The sequence below is a fragment of the Cetorhinus maximus genome, chromosome 3, assembly GCF_964194155.1.
Source record: "Cetorhinus maximus chromosome 3, sCetMax3.hap1.1, whole genome shotgun sequence".
Lineage (NCBI taxonomy): Eukaryota > Metazoa > Chordata > Chondrichthyes > Lamniformes > Cetorhinidae > Cetorhinus > Cetorhinus maximus.
This window is the reverse complement of record NC_135881.1, coordinates 164,260,255-164,281,413: the sequence shown is the minus strand read 5'-3', so window position 1 is coordinate 164,281,413 and position 21,159 is coordinate 164,260,255. Positions and strand designations below refer to the sequence as shown.

At 42.5% G+C, this 21,159-nt stretch overlaps 1 protein-coding gene across 8 annotated transcripts in view; it reads right to left on the bottom strand.

Annotated features, from left to right (window-relative positions):
* atxn1a (ataxin 1a) overlaps positions 1-21,159 on the bottom strand; it is a 390,269-nt gene that overhangs the window by 76,420 nt on the left and 292,690 nt on the right. Inside the window, exon 6 of one of the 8 annotated variants that reach the window (XM_078539212.1) lies at positions 9,732-9,813. The exons of the other annotated variants lie outside the window; for them this stretch is intronic. The gene's annotated coding sequence lies outside the window, so the exon portion shown is untranslated. The remainder of the gene's footprint in view (positions 1-9,731; positions 9,814-21,159) is intronic. 8 annotated transcript variants of the gene reach the window in all.

Sequence of the window (21,159 nt, the reverse complement as noted above, 5' to 3'; positions counted from 1 at the left end):
GGCCAAACTTGTGTGAAAGATTGAAGAATTTCAAGTGCAAATTACCAGTGTAAATTGAGTTTCTGCAACATTTTAAGCTAGTTTAAAAAGTGTGCTAGAAATTGACTCCAGCCACAAAATAATCACAACCCATTGCGAGTTTTTGCTAATTGTGCTCATTTGTAGGACTTTGAGAAAGGTCTTAAAATGAACCCCTTTTTGAGATTCAAGAATACAGGTATATTTTAAAACTTTTAATTGTTATTTTAAGTCCTAAGAATCTGACTACCGTACATCAATGTAACTTGGAAATGATATGGTATAGATTTTAAGTCATTTTCAGTTATTTAAAAGGCTGCATTTGCTGCTAATGCAGTGCATGCGCAGTTGAACTTTTACTCTGAGACATCATTGACAGCGACGGAGATCAAAATCAAAACCAAAAAAGAAGTAAAACCGACTTTCCAAAATAAAAAAAATGCAGTTTAACAGAAATAAGTTTTTAAAAAACCTGACACAAAGTTAAATGTGAGCCAGAAACTAGCGCGTGTACTACTTTTCCCTTGATCTTCAACTCAGTTCAATGTAACAGGCTTGACATAGCAGTTGTCAAAGACTCAGACGTCGACAGCACAGGAGGAGGCCATTCGGCCCATCGTGTCCGCACCAGTCAACAAAGATCTGACTACACTAATCCCATTTTCCAGCACTTGGCCCAATAGCCCTGGAGGCTATGGCGACGCAAGTGACTATCTAAATACTTCTTCAATGTTACAAGAATTTCTGACTCAACCACCCTTTCAGGCAGTGAGTTCCAGACTCCCACCACCCTCTGGGTGAAGAAGTTTCTCCAACTCCCCTCTTAGTCTTCTAACTCTTAACTTAAATCTATACCCCCTGGTTTTTAACCCCTCTACTAATGGAAAAAGTGCCTTCCTACCCACCCTATCTATGCCCTTCATAATCTCATACACCTCTATCAGGTCCCCTCTCAACCTTTGCTGCTCTAAGGAAAACAACCTATCCAATATTTCCTCATAGCTCAGACCTTCCAGCCCAGGCCGCATCCTGCTAAATCTCCTCTGCAGTCTCTCCAGTGCAATCACATCCTTCCTATAACGTGGTGACCAGAACTGCACGCAGTACTCCAGCTGTGGCCTAACCAGCGTTTTATATAGTTCCAGCATAACCTCTCTGCTCTTGTATTCTGTGCCTCGACTAATAAAGGCAAGTATCTCATATGCCTTCTGAATCTCATTATCTACCTGCCCTGCTATCTTCAGGGATCTGTAGATACGCACACCAAGGTCCCTCTGATTTTCAGTGCTTTCCAGGGACCTACCATCCATAGTGTAATCCCTGCCTTGTTAGCCCTCCCCAAGTGCATTACCTCACACTTTTCCGGGTTGAATTCCATTTGCCACTGTTCTGCTCACCTGACCAGTCCATTGATATTCTCCTGCAGTTTATGGCTATCCTCCTCATTATTTACCACCCTACCAATTTTCGTGGACTTCTTGATCATACCCCCTACATTTAAGTCCAAATCATTTACGTACACCACAAACAGCAAGGGCCCCAGCACCGAGCCCTGCGGAACCCCACTGGAAACAGACTTCCAGTCACAGATGGTAGAGGGATGTTTCCCTCTACCATCACCCTCTGCTTCCTGCCTCTCAGCCAATTTTGGATCCAACGTGCCACTTTGCCTTGGATCCCATGGACTCTTACTTTCTTGACCAGTCTGCCATGAGGGACCTTATCAAAAGCCTTGCTAAAGTCCATGTAGACCACATCAAATGCATTACCCTCATCAACACTCCTGGTTACCTCCTCAAAAATTCGATCAAATTTGTCAAACACCACCTTCCCTTATCAAATCCATGCTGACTATCCCTGAATAATCCGTGTCTCTCCAAGTGCAGATATATTCTGTCCCTCTGAATTCTTTCTAGTAACTTCCCCATCATTGATGTTAGACTGATTGGCCTGTAATTTCCTGGTTTATCCCTTCCTCCCTTTTTTAATAATGGGGCAACATTAGCAGTCCTCCAGTCCTCTGGCAGCTCACCTGTGGCCAGAGAGGATTTGAAAATTACTGTTAGGGCCCCTGATATCTCTTCCCTTGCCTCCCTCAACAGCCTGGGATACATCTCATCTTGGCCTGCAGATTTATCCACTTTTAAGGCCACTAAACCCACTAGTAACTCTTCTCTCTCTATGTTAATCTCCTCCAATATTTCAGTCCTCCACCCTGATGTCTATACCTGTGTCGCCCTTTTCCACATATGAAGACCGACACAAAGTAATCATTGAGGACTGCACCCATGTCTTCCGGATCCACACAGGGATTACCTCTATGGTCCCTAATTGGCCCTACTCTTTCCCTAGTTATTCTCTTGCTCTTTGGGTTTCCTATTATTCTACCCACCAATGTTTTCTCTTGCACTCTCTTAGCTTTCCTAATTTCCTTTTTAAGTACCCCTCTGCACTTTTTATACTCCTCTAAGGACTCCGCTGTATTGAGCCCTCAGTATCTGCCATAAGCTTCTCTTTCTTTCTTAATTGTAACCTTTATGTCCCTTGACATCCAGAGTTCTCCCACTTTGCCTTTACGGTAATGTATTTGCCCCGTACTCTCGCTATTTCCTCCATGAATGCCTCCTACTGCTCTGACATGGTTTTATCTGCAAGTAGCTGCTCCCAGTCCACATGGGCCAAATCGCATCCCATCATAGTAAAATTAGCCTTTCCCCAGTTTAGAACTTTTATTCCCGGCCCAACCTTATCTTTTTCCATAACTATCCTAAATCTAACTGAGTTATGGTCACTATCTCCAAAATGCTCCCCTACTGATATGCCTCCCACCCGCCTGGGCTCATTTCCGAATATTAGGTCCAGAACTGCCCTCTCACTTTTTGGGCTTTCTACGTACTGGCTAAAAAAGTTCTCCTGGATGCAACTTAAGAGTTTTGCTCCCTCCCTACCTTGCACACTATAACTATCCCAGTTAATATTTGGGTAGTTAAAATCCCCTAGTATCACTGCCCTATTATTCTTACACTTCTCTGAAGTTTGATTACATATTTGATCTTCTATCTCTCCCTAACTGTTTGTTGGCCTATTGTACACACCCAACAGCGTGTTTGCCTCAAAAACAGAAAATGCTGGAAAAACTCAGCAGGTCTAGCAGCATCTGTGGAGAGAGAAAGAGAATTAACGTTTCAAGTCCGTATGACCCTGAGTTTTAACTTCTAATTCCATCTCAGCTTCTCTCCCCTCTGAACTACTTCTCAGGATCCTATCCCCCTGCTAATTAAGTTTAAATGCACCCCAATGGTATTGGCAAACCTCCCCACGAGATGTTGGTCCTGTTCCTGTTCAGATGTAACCCGTCAAGCTTCTACAGGTCCCACCTCTCCCAGAAACGGTCCCAATGCCCCAGGAATCTAAAGCCTTCCCTCCTGCACCAACTCTCCAGCCAAGCATTTATCTGCTCTAGCCTTCTCTTCCTATAATCACTACTGCGTGGCACCAGTAGTAATCCGGAGATTACTACCTTTGAAGTCCTGCTTTTCAATTTCCTACCTAACTCCTTAAAGTCTGCTTGCAGGGCCTCATTTCTCTTTCTTCCTATGTCATGATGAGATACTTGACAGCCTGGATCTGTTCACAGGCTGTGCAAACATGGAGGTAAGGGAAATTCAATTCCAGACAGGGCGGGGAGGTTATGTATTGTCTAGCTCACTGGTCAGGTCAAAGAAACCCACCAGGTAGTGAATGTATCAGGATGACTAGCCATTAGTGGCTGTTTAACAAGATCTTGTAGCCCTATTAGTAGTTGTTTAGGGAGGTCCTGTTGCTATCAGCAACTGTTAATGAAGTCTAGTAGTAATGGCTGGAAACAATTGTAAAAGGTGCTGTGCCACTGCAAAATTTTTAGAAGCTTTCCCCTGCCTGCCTAGGAGAGTTTCTCCCAGGCATGCTTGAATAAAGATTTGTACTTACATGGATCTTACGGACTCTGGAGTGGCTTTTCTCCACAACTGGCGTAGTCTGCAAGATCCTTGCAACGTCGGGCACTGGCACCAATTCGAACACAGTCACCAACGAACAGGTGAGTATGCTTATTTAACCATCCATTAGATAGGGAGGTCAGTGTTCGACATGGATAGCCGGTGGGCAGAGCAGAGGATCCGAACCAGAAAACGGGTCTGTGGGTGAAGTAAGTAAAGATCATAGGGCGCCAGGGGGCAGAGGATTCCTTGGGTAAACTTGATTGTTTCTGGGGCAAAACGAGGTTAGAGGTGATGAATGGCCGTAGGGTAAAACGGGGGAGACCCATTTCCCATAGGATATCAGAACGATCGTAGGGTAAAACAGGAGATCTGCTTCCCAAAGAGTAGTGACACTCCGACTATAAACACAACATTAACCACAGCAGATAAAACCGCAGAGTGGGAACCTGCAGGGTCACTCACTGACTTATAAGTGAATAGAAACAAAAAGGTATTAAGTAAAATGACCAAGGAAGGCTGGGATCCGTCATGAATCCCAGATAAGCGTAAGGACTGGTGGGAAAAACAGATGAAAGAAAAGGAGAAGGTAATAATTATCTTATGTAAGTGCTACCTCAATATGTGTAAGTCAAGAAGCTTAGAGATAGGAGAGCTGACTGTTGAAGGGATGACTGTTGAAAGAACAAGAGGTGCTCTGAGCCAGGCTTGCCCACCTTCACCAAAGGGTAGCCAGAGCCTCTGCAGGACGACTACTCCCCCAAGATGAACCAGAGGTGGAATTGAAGGCACCACCCGGGTATGAGGCCCCGGAACCAACTGCTCCAGTGATGGCCATCTATCCAGGTGGAGAGGGCTTGGTGGGTGCCAGGGCAGCTCCCATAGAGATGAGACAGAGAGATGTACCAGATCCAGCCCAAGCTGCGCAACTCCAGACATTAGTCATGACAATACACAAACCTTTCACTCCGGGCAAGAGGCAGATGCTATTAGAAGATCTGGCCTCTCAGACCCAATTGCAGTAATACCGGGTTTTGGAGACAGTTGGAGGAAGTGTCCGAGATCCATAACATACACTTGAGAATGTACGCATCCTCGTAAGAGCCAAATGCCCCTGACAGACATGGAACCAGTGTCCAGGCAACATTAAAGAGGGGGCATGGGTCATGGAAAATGACATGGTCCAGGAGAAATATCAGGTTTAAGGACGCAGTACAGGGAGTGTTAAACGGGCAAAGCAACTGGGGAGCGATAACTGTGGTCATACAGAAACCCGGGGAGAGCTCTGGCAATTATGCTGAGTGAAAATAAATGGCCTACGACGAGTTTTCTGGGGCACAGAATATCATTCAGGATGATCCAGTATTTTTAAAGATGTTAAAGGAGGGGTTTAGTCAGCAGGACCAGAAAATCCTCAATCTGGGATTCTCAGCACGCAACAATTACAGAACTATCTTGCCATAGGCAGGTGAGATAGATGTCAAGCAGGGAAGGTGGACTCCCAAGCAGCCACGGTAGAAGTAGGGATAGCTGCAACATGTGGTGAGATAGCTAGATCACGGCAATGTTTCAATTGCAGCAAGATAGGATGCCACGCCAAGAACTGAGAAGTGATGAATGAGACACTGATTGAAAATGCTTATGTGATAAATCATTTTCAGCTGTATTAATAAAGCTGCACCAGGTTACAATCCTTAAATATATCAAGGAATATGTAATAATGCAAGATTATTTTTATTTAAAATTTTGCCCTGAAGCACTGCCCAAATGCACCGATTCATGGCTGATTTTATGTTCGGCAATAGGCAAATTCATTTCAGTACAAACCGTGGAAAAAAAAACACATTTCAAAACTACTGCAATTGAATGCAATTGCACCTGGATCGCCAATTGTACCCAGGTCAATATCTGTCGTCCTCTAGGCTTGTGCAAATAATCTGGTCTGATGCTCCACTGTAATTCTGAGAGAGTTCTGCATTGTTTGAGAACCATTGTTCAGATAAAGACATTAAACCAAGAGTCATCTTGTCTGTTCAGGTGGATGCAAATGATCCATGCCACTGTTTGGGGGAAAAAGTGTTAAGCAGGGTGGTATTTCCATGTCCTGACCAACATACATCCCTCAACAAACGCCATCAAAAACAGATGATCTGTTGATTCATTCATTCAGTTGGCTTCTGTGGAGTTGTGTTGTGAGAAAAATGGTTACTGTTTTTGCCTATTTAACAGCTACTTTAAGTCATCCATTGGCAGTAAAGTGCTTTGGGATATCGCAACCAGGAATGCTGCATCATGTGGCGGAACAGAAATTAATTTAACAAGCTTTCTCCTACCTCAGTTTCCTTACCATGACAACAGGAGAAGAATTAATACGTTGTTTTGCACTTTAAAAATATCTATTAAGGAAAAATAGTTACAACTATTCATCTCCCTGTTCATCTTAAACAGGAATAACGGAAATATAGGTTTGTCTCTGGTTTGTACAATATCTAATTTGGCTAGGCTCTACCATAGGCCAATTCAGTTATCAAGGACCACTGAACTCTTGGCTCACCTGAAAAGTAGCCAAGATTGTGTAAGATAAAACAATCAAATTAACTATCAGAAACAGAATAACTTGGCTTCAACATTAAACTAACAGATTAACAATGTCCAACTCTATTACAAAGCCTAACTCAGGATTACTGCAGGCTTAGCTGGATTTAACTTAATATAGCGCATCACAAATATTCAACTTTGAATATTTTATCTACTTGGTCAAAAGTTTCTTATATGCAGTAGATAGCAATTTCAATCTAATTAACTTTATATCATGGCCAATTTAAGTAATATACAGACACAGAAAACCTCTGCATTGTAATTCTGCTGCTTGATCAAAACACTTAGTTCAGGCCTCTGCAGTACATCTCATGATTCATATATAGTTCTTCCTGAAGTGACTTCCTCTTCAAATTTCAGCCAACACTTTACAAGCAGTAATGCTATACTTTACCAGCCATAACTATGATTGGATTCCTCTGAGGTGAATTTGAATACAATCTAAGGGTGCAGCTGCAAAACAGCAGCAAAAGTCTGTTTCCTCCAATATTGGCTTAGGTCAAGGTATGGTACTGCTCACTATTTCAAGATCATCCTGGAATACAAAAATAACCTCTGGGTTCTCTTCTTTATGACAAAGTACCTTCTTAAACCCTCTCATGGACTTCTTTGCCACTAAGATTGAAACCACCCAGTCAGCTGCATCTGCCACTTCCCTCAAGTGCCTTGAGTCATTTTACTATGTTAAAGATGCCATATAAATGCAAATTGTTGGATTAGCAGTCCAGAGATCATGAGTTCAATTCCCACTGTGGCAAATTATGACAATGAATCCAATGAATCTGGTAATTTGTGGACAAGTGCCACAGAAACTGCCAAATTTTGTAACTGGCTCATGACTATATTTCAAGGAACCACCCCTAGCTGCGACTCCAGTCTCACTAAGGGACTTTTTGTTCCCAGATCCCAATCCTGCCATCGGGATGAAATGTGGTGGCAAAGCCCAGTCAGAGATTTTAGAGGAGGTGGCCGCTTCAGGGTGTCCTTTTCAATTAAGGATGGTGGGCAGGATTCCGCATCTGGTGGGCCATTAGGAGGCAGTCCAGCACTGGAAGATCTGAGGTGGGTGCTGCTGAAGTAGGTGGATAACTGAGAGAGTACCTCAAGATGGAGGCTCCCTCTGAAGTCCTTTCAATAATTAAAAGTAAAATGTGGCCACAGCTGCAGGCCAGTATTGTGGAGAAACAACCGCTCCACAGATGAGCTGCAGTCGCAGCTGTGGCCCTCTGGCAATCACAGCTGTGGGGGAGGGGGGTATAGTGTGGGAAGGAGAAAGAGGGTGATTTAAATCATCTTTAAATTAGGCATTGCTGACCCCTTAGCCTGTCATTTGGAGGCTACCTCTATCCTTAAAAAACGCTTTAGTCTCTGTCCATATGCAGTCTGGAAAATTCCAGATGGTGCTTGAAGAGTGCCTTCAATAGACACTAAAATTGGTCGAACTGGCTATCTGCTGCTGGCAGGTAGGTAGCACCACTACCCACCTACTCTGAAGCAGCCTCCTTCAAAATAGGTTGGGTGCGGAACATGCCAGCTGGCTGACTTTCCAGCCAGTAGCATGAAACTGCCATCGTGCCCGCCTCCGGTCCCACCTCTGCACCTCTACGAAAGTTTAACCACAAGTGATCGACTCTTAATGTCGTTAGTCCAACTAGGAATGGAAAACGATTGCTACCGGTGAGGTCAATGGGCAAAAGCAAAAAGCTAAGTTTCTTTGTACTGAAGATGAGCAAAGTCTTCTGTCAATAAACTCGTTTATAACTCCTTTCAATGATTCGGATTGTACAAAATCGGGTTCTTGGCTGGGTCTTTTCAGCTGATGAGCTTTCTGATACTGTAACATATAGTTGTAGTGATTAAAGAAATTTATATTGCACATCAACACATCTTCAGAATGTTCCTAAGTACTTTCCAACCAGTAAGTTACCTTTTGAAATGTAGTCAGTCACTTATGTAGGCAACTTCAGTGGCCTTTTTTGGTGCACAACAAATCCCACAAACAACAATTGTCAGAGATGCCAGCTAATCTGTAACCTCTGGTGTTAACTGAACCATTATCTACTCCTATAAAAAAATTCTGAACATACAAATTAGGAGGAATAGGCCACTCAGCTCCTGTGCCATTCAATAAAATCATGGCTGATCTAATTTTAACCTCAACTTCACATTCCTGCCTATCCCTGATAGCCTTTCACTCTCTTACTTACCAAGAATCTATCTATCTGCCTTAAAGATATTCAAAGGCTCTGCCTCAATCACATTTTGAGGAAAAGAATTCCAAACTCTCTCAACCCTCAGAAAAAAATTGTCCTCACCTCTGTAATTAATTGGGCATCCCCAAATTTTACAGTGACCCCTATTCTAGATTCTCCCACAACAGGAAAATTAATGCTTTCACATCTACTTGAATTGCAAGAAAAGATAAAGAGCTTGTGTTAAAGTTTCATCTGTTAAACAGCACCTCCAACAAAACACCTAGATTATATGCTCAAATCATGGCCTGGATTTGAACCCTCAGCTGTCTGATTCAAGGCAAGAAAGCTATCATCTAAACCCAGCTAACACTTATCACCTCGTATTGATAGGTCTAAATAACTTCTAAAGTCTCCCCAGTACTAAAAATACACATTTTAATAAATCAAAGAGTAATTTTCCTTCAACTGGGAGGAAGCAAAATTCAGTGCGGGAATTTCTCCTCCAAATTTCCCAACTCCTGGCATAGCAAGTAAACTGTGAATTTGAGAACATCCCATGTAAGCTGACAAAGATAAAAGAAAAATGCTGAAAATCCACAATATAGACAGGATAGGGCTGGAGAAACACAGCAGGTTGGTGTAGCACCCGAAAAGAAAATACAGCTTAAAATTTCAGGTGGAGACCCTACACAGGTACCAAGCCAGAACAATAGCCTGTCTTATATCTTACTATCACTTGCAGTGTTTTCGATTTTGATTGGTAAGCATTGGTAAGGGCGGTGAAATACACATTTGATTACTCATTGCTTTACTCGCTCATCATGTCCTGACAACATGAGCCTGTGTTTCACTGTATCGTAAGTCATAAAACTTACTGACAGTTGCTTGACTCAATCTATGTTCTTTCTTCATCCTATCCTACAATTTCAGCTGTTCAGAATACCTTATCACTGACTTCAGAGATCAAGAGATTTTCAGAATTACTTCCAACTTTCAGTGTTCCCACTGACTGTGTTTCTGGGAGCCTGAAAAGGAACAAACAGGTGGACTGTCACTCAGACAATGGAAGCTACTTCCAACACATCTTTAGCATAGCCAGAAGCAACATAATCCTAGTCTAATTGCCAGAGAAACAATGTATTTTTGTTAACCTAAAATGCTCATGTTTTTATCATCAAGATGGAAAAATTCAATTTCCACCCTATTTTCTCTCAATTTTAAGAATATTGTAGATTATGCCTCATTTCTCTCCTCTGCCCATGTCCACTGGCTCACTACAAGGTAGCCAGTACAACACTACACTTTGACTCAACTATATTCAGCAAGCAAGGGGAAAATAACCCTGGAAAACCCACAATCTGCTAGTGGATTTAATGTAGGAAAATAGTCTAACTTGTTGTGCCCATAGAAACTTGCATTAATTTCTGTGCTTTGTATTTATTGCAGTCATTTTTTATTAATATAGATAATGCTGTTAAAACAACTTGCTTTGCAGCGCCGGTTGATTTAGGTTACTGATTTTCATTCTGTTTCTTTTGTTTTAAAGTGCTTTCTATTGTGGAAAAAAATGTGCTGTCTTATCGTGCTGCGAAGGTGTGTGACCTGTGACATGCGAAAAGGAAGCTTCACTTTTAATCAGCAATCAACCACACACAGCATCAAACCCTCAAAGCATGCTCAATTCAGCCCATTCAGTGCTACTTGCATCAAAAATTTCTGCTAATTTTTGCCATAATGAAAAGATTCATAGATAATAGGAAATTATGATTAACTCAGTGAAATAAAAACACTAGTGTAATTGAAAAGCAAAAAAAGAAAGGTACAGTAATTATTTAATCTATGGCCCTAAAAGGAATATTTAAGGAAGCTCAAAACACAATGGACATTTGACCCCTAACTGAAGAACCCAAAAACACAGATGGGTAACAAAATAGGACTGTTATGTCAGTTTTATCAGGGGATTCATTCCTTGTTAGAAAACAGCCCATTCTTACAGCACTTTTTTCTTCATTGGAAAACAATTGAACCTTGCAACCCCATTAAAGAAAGTATTTTGGAGCTATTTTCCAGATCTAGGAAAGCCAGAGGACTGATCTGGGGAACAATATTCAGTGGGGAAGCTCAATTTTGACATTCTGAAGAACTGAAAAGCCATAATTTTTTCAATAGAATTTCCACCATGGGGAATTCCCTTCGTAATTATGCAAGCTTAAAAATGCCAGCAAACTGGCCAGTAAACAAAGAAAATAGAAGGACAAATCCTCATGTGTTTATCTAGCTTCCATAGAACCATAGAAAAGTTACAGCACAGAAGGAGGCCATTCGGCCCATCTAGTCCATGCCAGCCCGGGGACACCCAAGTGCCTTTCTAATCCCACCTTCCTGCACCCGGCCCATAGCCCTGCAGTTTACTGCACTTATGGTGCAGATCCAGGTACTTTTTAAAAGAGTTTAGAGTTTCGGCCTCTACCACCAACTTGGGCAGCGAATTCCAGACACCCACTACCCTCTGGGAAGGGTAAAACTCCAAGAAGTATGACTAATGAAAAACAAAGCAGCAGATTATCGTGTGGTGGGGTAGATTCAACTTCATGGAAAATTATGAAAAAACTGAAAAGAAAGGAGAGCCCAGCAGAGGCTATTAAAGTCTCCAGAACACAAAATAGGACAGAGTGTTTAGAAAGGGCTAGGAATCTAACTTCAAGCACATCAGATAAAGGGATGACAATGAGAAAGGGGACAGGAAATACAGGACTGAATGTGTCTGAATGCACGCAGTATACGAAATAAGGTAAATGAGCTTGTGGCGCAGATTGAAATTGGCAGGTATGATGTGGTGGGCATCACGGAGACATGGCTGCAAGGGGATCAGGACTGGGAGCTAAATATCCAAGGATATGCATCCTATCGAAAAGATAGGCAGGTTGGCAGATGGGGTGGGGTTGCTTTGTTAGTAAGAAATTAAATTAAATCGATAGCAAGAAATGATGTAGGGTCAGATGATGTAGAATCTGTGTGGGTAGAGTTGAGGAACTGCAAAGGTAAAAAAACCATAATGGGAGTTATGTACAGGCCTCCGAACAGTAGTCAGGATGTGGGGCACAAGATACACCAGGAGATAGAAAAGGTGTGTAAGAAAGGCAAGGTTACAGTGATCATGGGGGATTTCAATATGCAGGTAGACTGGGGAAATCAGGTTGGTGGTGGATCTCAAGAAAATGAATTTGTGGAATATCTACGAGATGGCTTTTTGGAGCAGCTTGTGGTGGAGCCCACTAGCGAACAGGCAATTCTACATTTAGTGATGTGTAATGAGGCAGATTTAATAAGGGAGCTTAAGGTGAAGGAACCCTTAGGAGGAAGTGACCATAATATGATAGAATTTACCCTGCAATTTGAGAGGAAAAAGCTGGAATCAGATGTAACGGTATTACAGTTGAATAAAGGCAACTACAGAGGCATGAGGGAGGAGCTGGCCAGAACTGACTGGGAGATGAGCCTAGCAGGAAAGACAGTGGAACAGCAATGGCAGGAGTTTCTGGGAGTAATTTGGGAGACACAGCAAAAATTCATCCCTAGGAAGAAGAAGCATACTAAAGGGAGGACTAGGCAACCATGGCTGACAAGGGAAGTCAGGGACAGCATAAAAGCTAAAGAGAAAGCATACAATGCGGCGAAGAGCAGTGGGAAACCAGGGGATTGGGAAGCCTATAAAGACCAACAGAGGACAACTAAAAAAGAAATAAGGAGGGAGACGATTAAATATGAGGGTAAACTAGCCAGTAATATAAAAGAAGATTGCAAGAGTTTTTTTAGATATATAAAGGGTAAGAGAGAGGCAAAAGTGGACATTGAGCCGCTGGAAAATGACGCTGGAGAAGTAGTAGTGGGGAACAAAGAAATGGCGGAGGAACTGAATAGGTACTTTGCGTTAGTCTTCACAGTGGAAGACACAAGTGACATCCCCAAAGTTCAAAAGAGTCGGGGGGGCAGAGGTGAGTATGGTGGCCATTACCAAGGAGAAGGTGCTGGGAAAACTGAAAGGTCTGAAGGTGGATAAGTCACCTGGACCAGATGGATTACACCCCAGAGTTCTGAAGGAGATAGCTGAAGAGATAGTGGAGGTGTTAGTGGTGATCTTTCAGGAATCACTGGAGTCAGGGAAGGTTCCAGACGACTGGAAAATCGCTAATGTAACCCCCCCCCCGTTTAAGAAGGGAGTGAGGCAAAAGATGGGAAATTACAGGCCGATTAGCCTGACCTTGGTCGTTGGTAAGATTTTAGAGTCCATTATTAAGGATGAGATTTCAGAATACTTGGAAGTGCATGGTAAAATCGGGCAAAGTCAGCATGGTTTCATCAAGGGGAGGTCATGCCTGACAAATCTGTTAGAATTCTTTGAGGAGGTAACGAGTAGGTTAGACAAAGGAGAGCCAATGGATGTTATCTACTTGGACTTCCAGAAGGCCTTTGACAAGGTGCCGCACAGGAGGCTGCTCAGTAAGATAAGAGCCCATGGTGTTAGAGGCAAGGTGTTAGCATGGATAGAAGATTGGCTGTCTGGCAAGAGGCAGAGAGTGGGGATAAGGGGGTCCTTCTCAGGATGGCGACCGGTGACTAGTGGAGTTCCGCAGGGGTCAGTGTTGGGACCACAACTTTTCACTTTATACATTAATGATCTGGATGAAGGAACTGAGGGCATCCTGGCTAAGTTTGCAGATGATACAAAGATAGGTGGAGGGACAGGTAGTATTGAGGAGGCGGGGAGGTTGCAGAAGGATTTGGACAGGTTAGGAGAATGGGCAAAGAAGTGGCAGATGGAATACAATGTGGGCAAGTGTGAAGTCATGCACTTTGGTAGGAAGAATAGAGGCATAGACTATTTTCTAAATGGGGAGATAATTCAGAAATCTGGAGTGCAAAGGGACTTGGGAGTCCTAGTCCAGGATTCTCTTAAGGTTAACTTGCAGGTTGAGTCAGTAGTTAGGAAGGCAAATGCAATGTTGGCATTTATTTTGAGAGGACTAGAATATAAAAGCAGGGATGTGCTGCTGAGGCTTTATAAGGCTCTGGTCAGACCACATTTAGAATATTGAGAGACATTTTGGGCCCCGTATCTCAGGAAGGATGTGCTGGCCCTGGAGAGGGTCCAGAGGAGGTTCACGAGAATGATCCCAGGAATGAAAGGCTTAACATATGAGGAATGTTTGAGGACTCTGGGTCTATACTCGATGGAGTTTAGAAGGATGAGGGGGGATCTGATTGAAATTTACAGAATACTGAAAGGCCTGGATAGAGTGGATGTGGGGAAGATGTTTCCATTAGTAGGAGAGACTAGGACCCGAGGGCACAGCCTCAGAGTAAAGGGAAGACCTTTTAGAACAGAGATGAGAAGAAACTTCTTTAGCCAGAGAGTAATGAATCTATGGAATTCATTGCCACAGAAGGCTGTGGAGGCCAGGTCATTGAGTGTATTTAAGACCGAGATAGATAGGTTCTTGATTGGTGAGGGGATCAAAGGTTACGGGCAGAAGGCGGGAGAATGGGGTTGAGAAATTTATCAGCCATGATTGAATGGCGGAGCAGACTCGATGGGCCGATTGGCCTAATTTCTGCTCCTATGTTTTATGGTCTTATGGTCTCTGCGTAAAGAAGTTCTTCCTCATGTCCCCCCTACACCTTCTGCCACTTATCTTGAATTTACGTCCCCTGGTTCTAGAATTCTCCACTAAGGGAAACAATTTTATCCTGTCCACTCTATCTATTCCCCTCATAATTTTGTACACCTCAATCAAGTCACCTCAGCCTTCTTTGTTCTAAGGAAAATAACCCCAACCTATCCGATCTCTCCTTGTAGCTACACTTTTCTAACCCTGGCAACATTCTTGTAAACCTCCTCTGCACTCTCTCCAGAGCTATTACGTCCTTCCGGTAATGTGGTGACCAGAACTGCACACAATACTCCAGTTGTGGCCTCACCAGTGTTTTATACAATTTCAACATTATATCCTTACTTTTATATTCTATACCTCTGCCAACGAAGGAGAGCATTCCATATGCCTTCTTTACAACCTTGTCTACTTGAACTGCTGCCTTCAGGGACCTGTGTACTTGTACGCCAAGATCTCTCACTTCATATACCCCTCTTAGTATATTCCCATTTATTGTGTAATCCCTGTAACTGTTTGACCTCCCTAAACGTATGACCTCTCACTTCTCTATGTTAAAATCCATCTGCCACTTTACCGCCCACTCCACCAGCCCATCTATATCATTTTGGAGATTATGGCTATCCTCTACACTATCCACTACTCGGCCAATCTTTGTGTCATCTGCAAATTTCCCAATCGTGGCCCCCACGTTCACATCCAAATCGTTAATATATAACACAAACTGCAAGGGTCCCAACACTGAGCCCTGTGGAACACCACTTGAGACAACTTTCCATTTGCAAGGGCATCCATCGACCATTACCCTTTGTTTCCTATGACAAAGCCAACCTTTTATCCAGTTTGCCACATTACCCTGAATCTCATGGGCTTTTACTTTCCTGACCAATTTGCCATGTGGGACCTTGTCAAATGCCTTGCTAAAATCCATGTACACAACATCCACTGCACTACCTTCATCAACCCTTCTTGTCACTTCCTCAAAGATTTCAATCAAATTTGTGAGGCAAGACCTTCCTTTAACAAATCCATGCTGACCATCCCTGACTAGTCCATGCCTTTCCACATGACAGTTAATCCTATCTCTCAGGGTTGATTCTACTAATTTGCTCATCACCGATGTAAGACTAACTGGCCTATAATTGTTTGGCATTTCCTTTGATCCCTTTTTAAACAATGGAACTACGTTTGCATTTCTCCAGTACCTCCCCTGTATCTAGTGAAGATTGGAAAATCATCCTCAGAGCATCTGCTATCTCCTCCCTGACTTCCTTCAGCAGCCTAGGAAACAATCCATCTGGCCCTGGTGACTTATCAACTTTCAAGGATTCCAACCCTTCGAGTACTTCCTCTCTCTTTATGACTATCCCATCAAATATCTCGCAGTGTTCCTCCTGGACTACTGTATCTACATCCTCCCTTTCCTTTGTAAACACGGAGACAAAACAATCATTCAAAACCCTTCCCACAGCCTCTGCATCTACACACGTTTCCAACTTCATCTCTGATAGGTCCCACTTTTTCCTTAACTAAACTTTCAGCATTAATGTATTGGTAAAACATCTTTGGGTTATCTTTAACTTTACTTGCTAATCTTTCTTCATGCCCTCTCTTTGATTTCCTTATTTCCTTTTTTACTTCGTCCTTTTCCATGGTAATGCTAAATCTAACTGAATTGTGATCACTGTACCCGATATGGTCGCCAACTGTCACTTCACCCACTTGCCCTTCTTTGTTCCCCGAGACTAGGTCTAGAATTGCATCTCCTCTTCCGTTCTTTGACAGTGGGTCCTCCTCGATCCCCTTCTGAGTTGTAGTGACTGCGCTGACTTCTCCCAGAATGCTTCTCAGTCACTTCTCACTACCGCCCTCTGTTGGATACTCTTCCTCCTGTTGAGTGCAAGGGTCCTTCTCCTTGATCCCCTTTTGAGTTGCGGTGACTGCGTTGACTTCTCCCTTTGCTATTTGCCTCTACTACTCCTTGTGGTAGTGAGTTCCACATTCTTCTTATTTAGGATGCAAATTTCTCTTGACTGTCCTATTGGATTTATTAGTGACTATCACATTTATGACCTGTAGTTTTGGACACCCCCACGAATGGAAACATTCTCTCTACATCTACCCTACAAATCCTTCCATAATCATAAAGACCTCTATCAGATCCTGCCTCAGTCTCTTCTCTTCTAGAGAAAAGAGCCGCCACCTGTTCAGCCTTTCCAGATAAGTATATCCTCTAAATTCTGTTATCATCCTTGTGAATCTATTTCCCGCCTTCTCTGGTGCCTCTATATCCGTTTTGTAATATGTAGATCAAAACTGTGCACAGTACTCCAAATGTGGTCTAACCAAGGTTCAATACAAGTTGAAATTAATATCATTGCTTTACAATTATTTCTCTCTAAAAATGAACCCCAATCCCTGTTTTTTTCCCATTAACTTGCATCACTACTCTTAGTGATTTGTGCACCTGTACCCCTAGATCCCTTTTCTCCTCTACTCCATTTAGACTTCTTTATCCAAGCAATATGTGACCTATTTTTTCCTTGAATCAAAATACACTACCTCATCTTTATTGAAATTAATTTGCCAATTACATACTTATTCTGCAAGTTTATTACTCTTCCTGATGCTTTGACTCCTGTTCCAATTTTCAGGCAAACATGAATCTTGGCAGCCAGAGCTCCAGTCAGAAACAGTTGGAAGCCTCATATAATTTAAAACCCAGTGCCATCTTTGTCAGTCATTACCCAGGTACCACTAGTTCCTGCTCCCACTCATCAGCAAGGGCCTGTAAAGTTAGGAGACAGCCATTTGGAACAATGCTTAAAGCGAGCCTCAGCTGCTGTCAAGTTGAGCTGTATAGCACTTTTGGAGGCATTTTGCTGGAATTTTGAGTTATTTATACCAACAAATTCACAGTTGCTGTAGCTTCTGAACTCATGTTTGCTGCACTGTCTTTCTGTTTCCAAGGAAAAATACACATCTTAAAGCTGCTGCTGCATGCACTTGATAAGTGACCACAGTTCTACTCCCTCCCCTGCACCATCACCCACTCCACCCAATTTAGTTAGCAATGAATTTCATGCCGGTGGTTCGTTGCTTGCATGCGAGTTTTCCCCTCTGTTCCATTCTCAGCCGAGAATAGGAGGCTTAACTTGTGCATAATTACAGACTGTCGTACAAGTAAATGTAATACCATGTGGCCCGGCACCCCAGTTTTGGAAGGAAGATGAGGATTAATGTATGCAAGTCTGTCTCCAGTTGAGAGAAGGAGGGAAGGACAAACACAAAAATAAGAGACAAACAAAATGAAAGAAAGATTTACCAAGGACAAAGGCAGTAAAAGAGTTGGCGAGAACTGACGAAGTGTGCAAGAGGTAAACAGATGGAAAGAAATAAGGAAACAAAGTTTGGAAGATAGAGAAAAAAAGAGACAACAAGGAAAGGGGTAATTATGGTAATAAAACAATTACCGAAGAACTTTTCCACAAGCAACATCACAGGAAAAGAACTAGAAAGTGCAACCATATTTGTTCATTAGTGCTTTTCTAAGGAACATATATGTATACAAACATCCATGAGGGATTAGGTGATTGCAACCTTTTTATGATGTTATAATATCTTTAACAAGTCACTTCCTTGCCCTTATTCAGGATCTGCTTGGATTTTGCATCTGTCTATAAGCAGTAACAAGTTACATGTCATCCAGTTTTTGTCAGAGGTGAACATTAACAGGTGTATTCAGACACCACGAAAAAAAACTTGGGAGTCCTGTATATTGTGCAAGTTTTGTCAATGCTTGTGATTCACTGTGGGGTGGATTTAAGACAATGATACAAACATGGGCAAGTTTTGTACATGCCCATTGCTCAAGAGTTGCACCCACAATTTTAGCTGCAGATCTTCCCTGATGTTTGGGGAAGGTCAATGTAAGAAATATACAATGCTGTTCTGTAAGTTGACCCAGGATAAAACTTCAGTCCTACTGCATTTGTGGAAGTTGCCTTTTTGCAGGGAACAAAACTACGTCATGAGATGGTGTCCTGTGCCTCCAGCAGCATCCAAGTTACCTTGTTAATTTTACAGCAGGATTCTGGATGCAGAGTTATAACATTATAAACAAGAATAGTGTCCAAGCACAGTTGGCAAGCACTGCAAGTTCAAAAGACCTCCTTTAATTTGGATCCCAGGAGTCCATGAGCTGGCTCTCAGTGCATACAATGCTAAATTTGGGATCTTTTATCCTGAAAGAATCATAGACCCATTAAGAACTGAGTTTATCACTGGGATTAGGGAGCCAGATTTAGATGTGCAAGAGCACTCCCAAAAATCCAAATTAAAATAGAAGTGACACTTGATACAAGACCATGAGGGCAACACATTATCAAACTATGTCTATGTTGGCAGTCACAAACACTGAACAAATATGAATCGTACAATATAACATTCACACAACTGCTACAAGTTCAGCATAGATAGATAACACAACATATGAATAACGGCAGAATCTGATAAAGCTTTGATGTAATCATCATAAATCCCCTTTCTATTCTTTACTGATCTAAAAGAACTGTTCCGGAAGCTATCCAGGCTGTTACTTTCTTTGTACCTCATCAATAATCACTACACATTCAATCTTGCACACAAAAACACACGCACGCACGTGCATGCATCACTTTCTCAGCAAGTCCAATTGTTCTGGCATTAGAACCATATTCTACCTATCAAATATTTAAGGGCCTGTCAAGGGAATTGCTTCTCCAGCAGATAGTGATAAATATTGATATTTATAAACGACAGCAAATATAAGGTAGAAGGGCTAACAGCTTTATTTGAATATTCAGTGCTTGGTGTTCCTCCAGTTATAGGAATAAACCTCCAACAAAGGGGACCTAATCTCAAATTTCACTGCTGATAGATATTCACAATGGGACTTCTCTTGCAGGTGAATTTCGCCACTTCCATGTAACATTAAGAGGAGAATCATCGTCCATCATTTCTGTTGCTATTCTGCCTATTGGTTGGAGCTAGAAACCATGATGGTAGTTACACAGTGTTCCTCCTGATCAGATGGTATTTTGTGGATGCATGGAGAATATTCTGGATAAAAAAAATCACATCAGCACATTAAATTTCATTATAGTAAGAGTTTTGAGAGCCAGAGCCAGCAATTAAAAACAACTGGCTCTGGACTTTTTAAACTCTCACTATAAAACTAATTTAAATATAATGCATCGGGTTATGGTGATCTGGAATGCACTGCCTGAAACAGTGGTGGAAGCAGATGCAATAACTTTCAAAAGGGAAATGGACATGTACTAGTAAAAGGAAAAGAAAATTGCAGGGCCACAGGGAAAGAGCTGAACTGGTCAGACAGCACAGGCATAATGGGTCAAATTTTTGTGCTGTAAGGTGCTACATCAAATTTCTTCAATCTAAATGGATCCATTACGGAGGCTTTGCAAACAAATCTTTTTATTTGTAAGCTTAGCACAGCACACACTACCTTGGCAACAAGCAATGAGTGTCATTACAGAATCACAGAGTACAGAAGAGGCCCATCAAGTCTACATCAACACATGAGAAACACCTGACCTACCTACCTAATCCCATTTACCAGCACTTGGCCCATAGCCTTGAATGTTATGCCGTGCCAAGTGCTCATCCAGGTACTTTTTAAAGGATGCGAGGCAACCCGCCTCCACCACCCTCCCAGGCAGTGCATTCCAGACTGTCACCACCCTCTGGGTAAAAAAGTTTTTCCTCACATCCCCCCTAAGCCTCCTGCCCCTCATCTGGAACTTATGTCCCTTCGTGACTGACCCTTCAACTAAGGGGAACAGCTGCTCCCTATCCACCCTGTCCATGACCCTCATAATCCTGTACACCTCAATCAGGTCGCCCCTCAGTCTTCTCTACTCCAACGAAAACAACCCAAGTCTATCCAACCTCTCTTCATAACTTAAATGTTTCAGGCAACATCCTGGTGAATCTCCTCTGCACCCCCTCCAGCACAATCCATCCTTCCTCTAATGTGACGACCAGAAATGCACACAGTACTCCAGCTGTGGCCTCATCAAGGTTCTATACAACTCCAACATGACCTCTCTACTTTTGTAACCAATGCCTCAATTGATGAAGGCAAGTGTCCCATATGCATTTTTCACCACCCCACTAACATGCCCCTCAGAGATCTATGTACACACACGCCAAGGTCCCTTTGTTCCTCAGAACTTCCTAGTGTCATGCCGTTCATTGAATACTTCCTTATCAAATTACTCCTTCCAAAGTGTATCAACTCTCACTTTTCAGGGTTAAATTCCATCTGCCACTTATCTGCCCATTTGACCATCCCGTCAATATCTTCCTGTAGCCCAAGACACTCAACCTCACTGTTAACCACCCAGCCAATCTTTGTGTCATTAAAGCAGCCTTCTGTCTCCTACAACTAAGCCAATTTTGAACCCACCTTATCAAATTACCCTGTATCCCATGTACATTTGCCTTCTTTAAGTCTCCCATGTGGGACGTTGTCAAAGGCTTTTCTGAAATCCATATAAACTACATCAACTGCACTCCCCTCATCTACACACCTGGTCATCTCTTCAAAAAATTCAATCAAATTTGTTAGGCATGACCTCCCTCTGACAAAGCCATGCTGACTATCCCTGATCAAACCTGGCCTCTCCAAGTGGAGAGAGA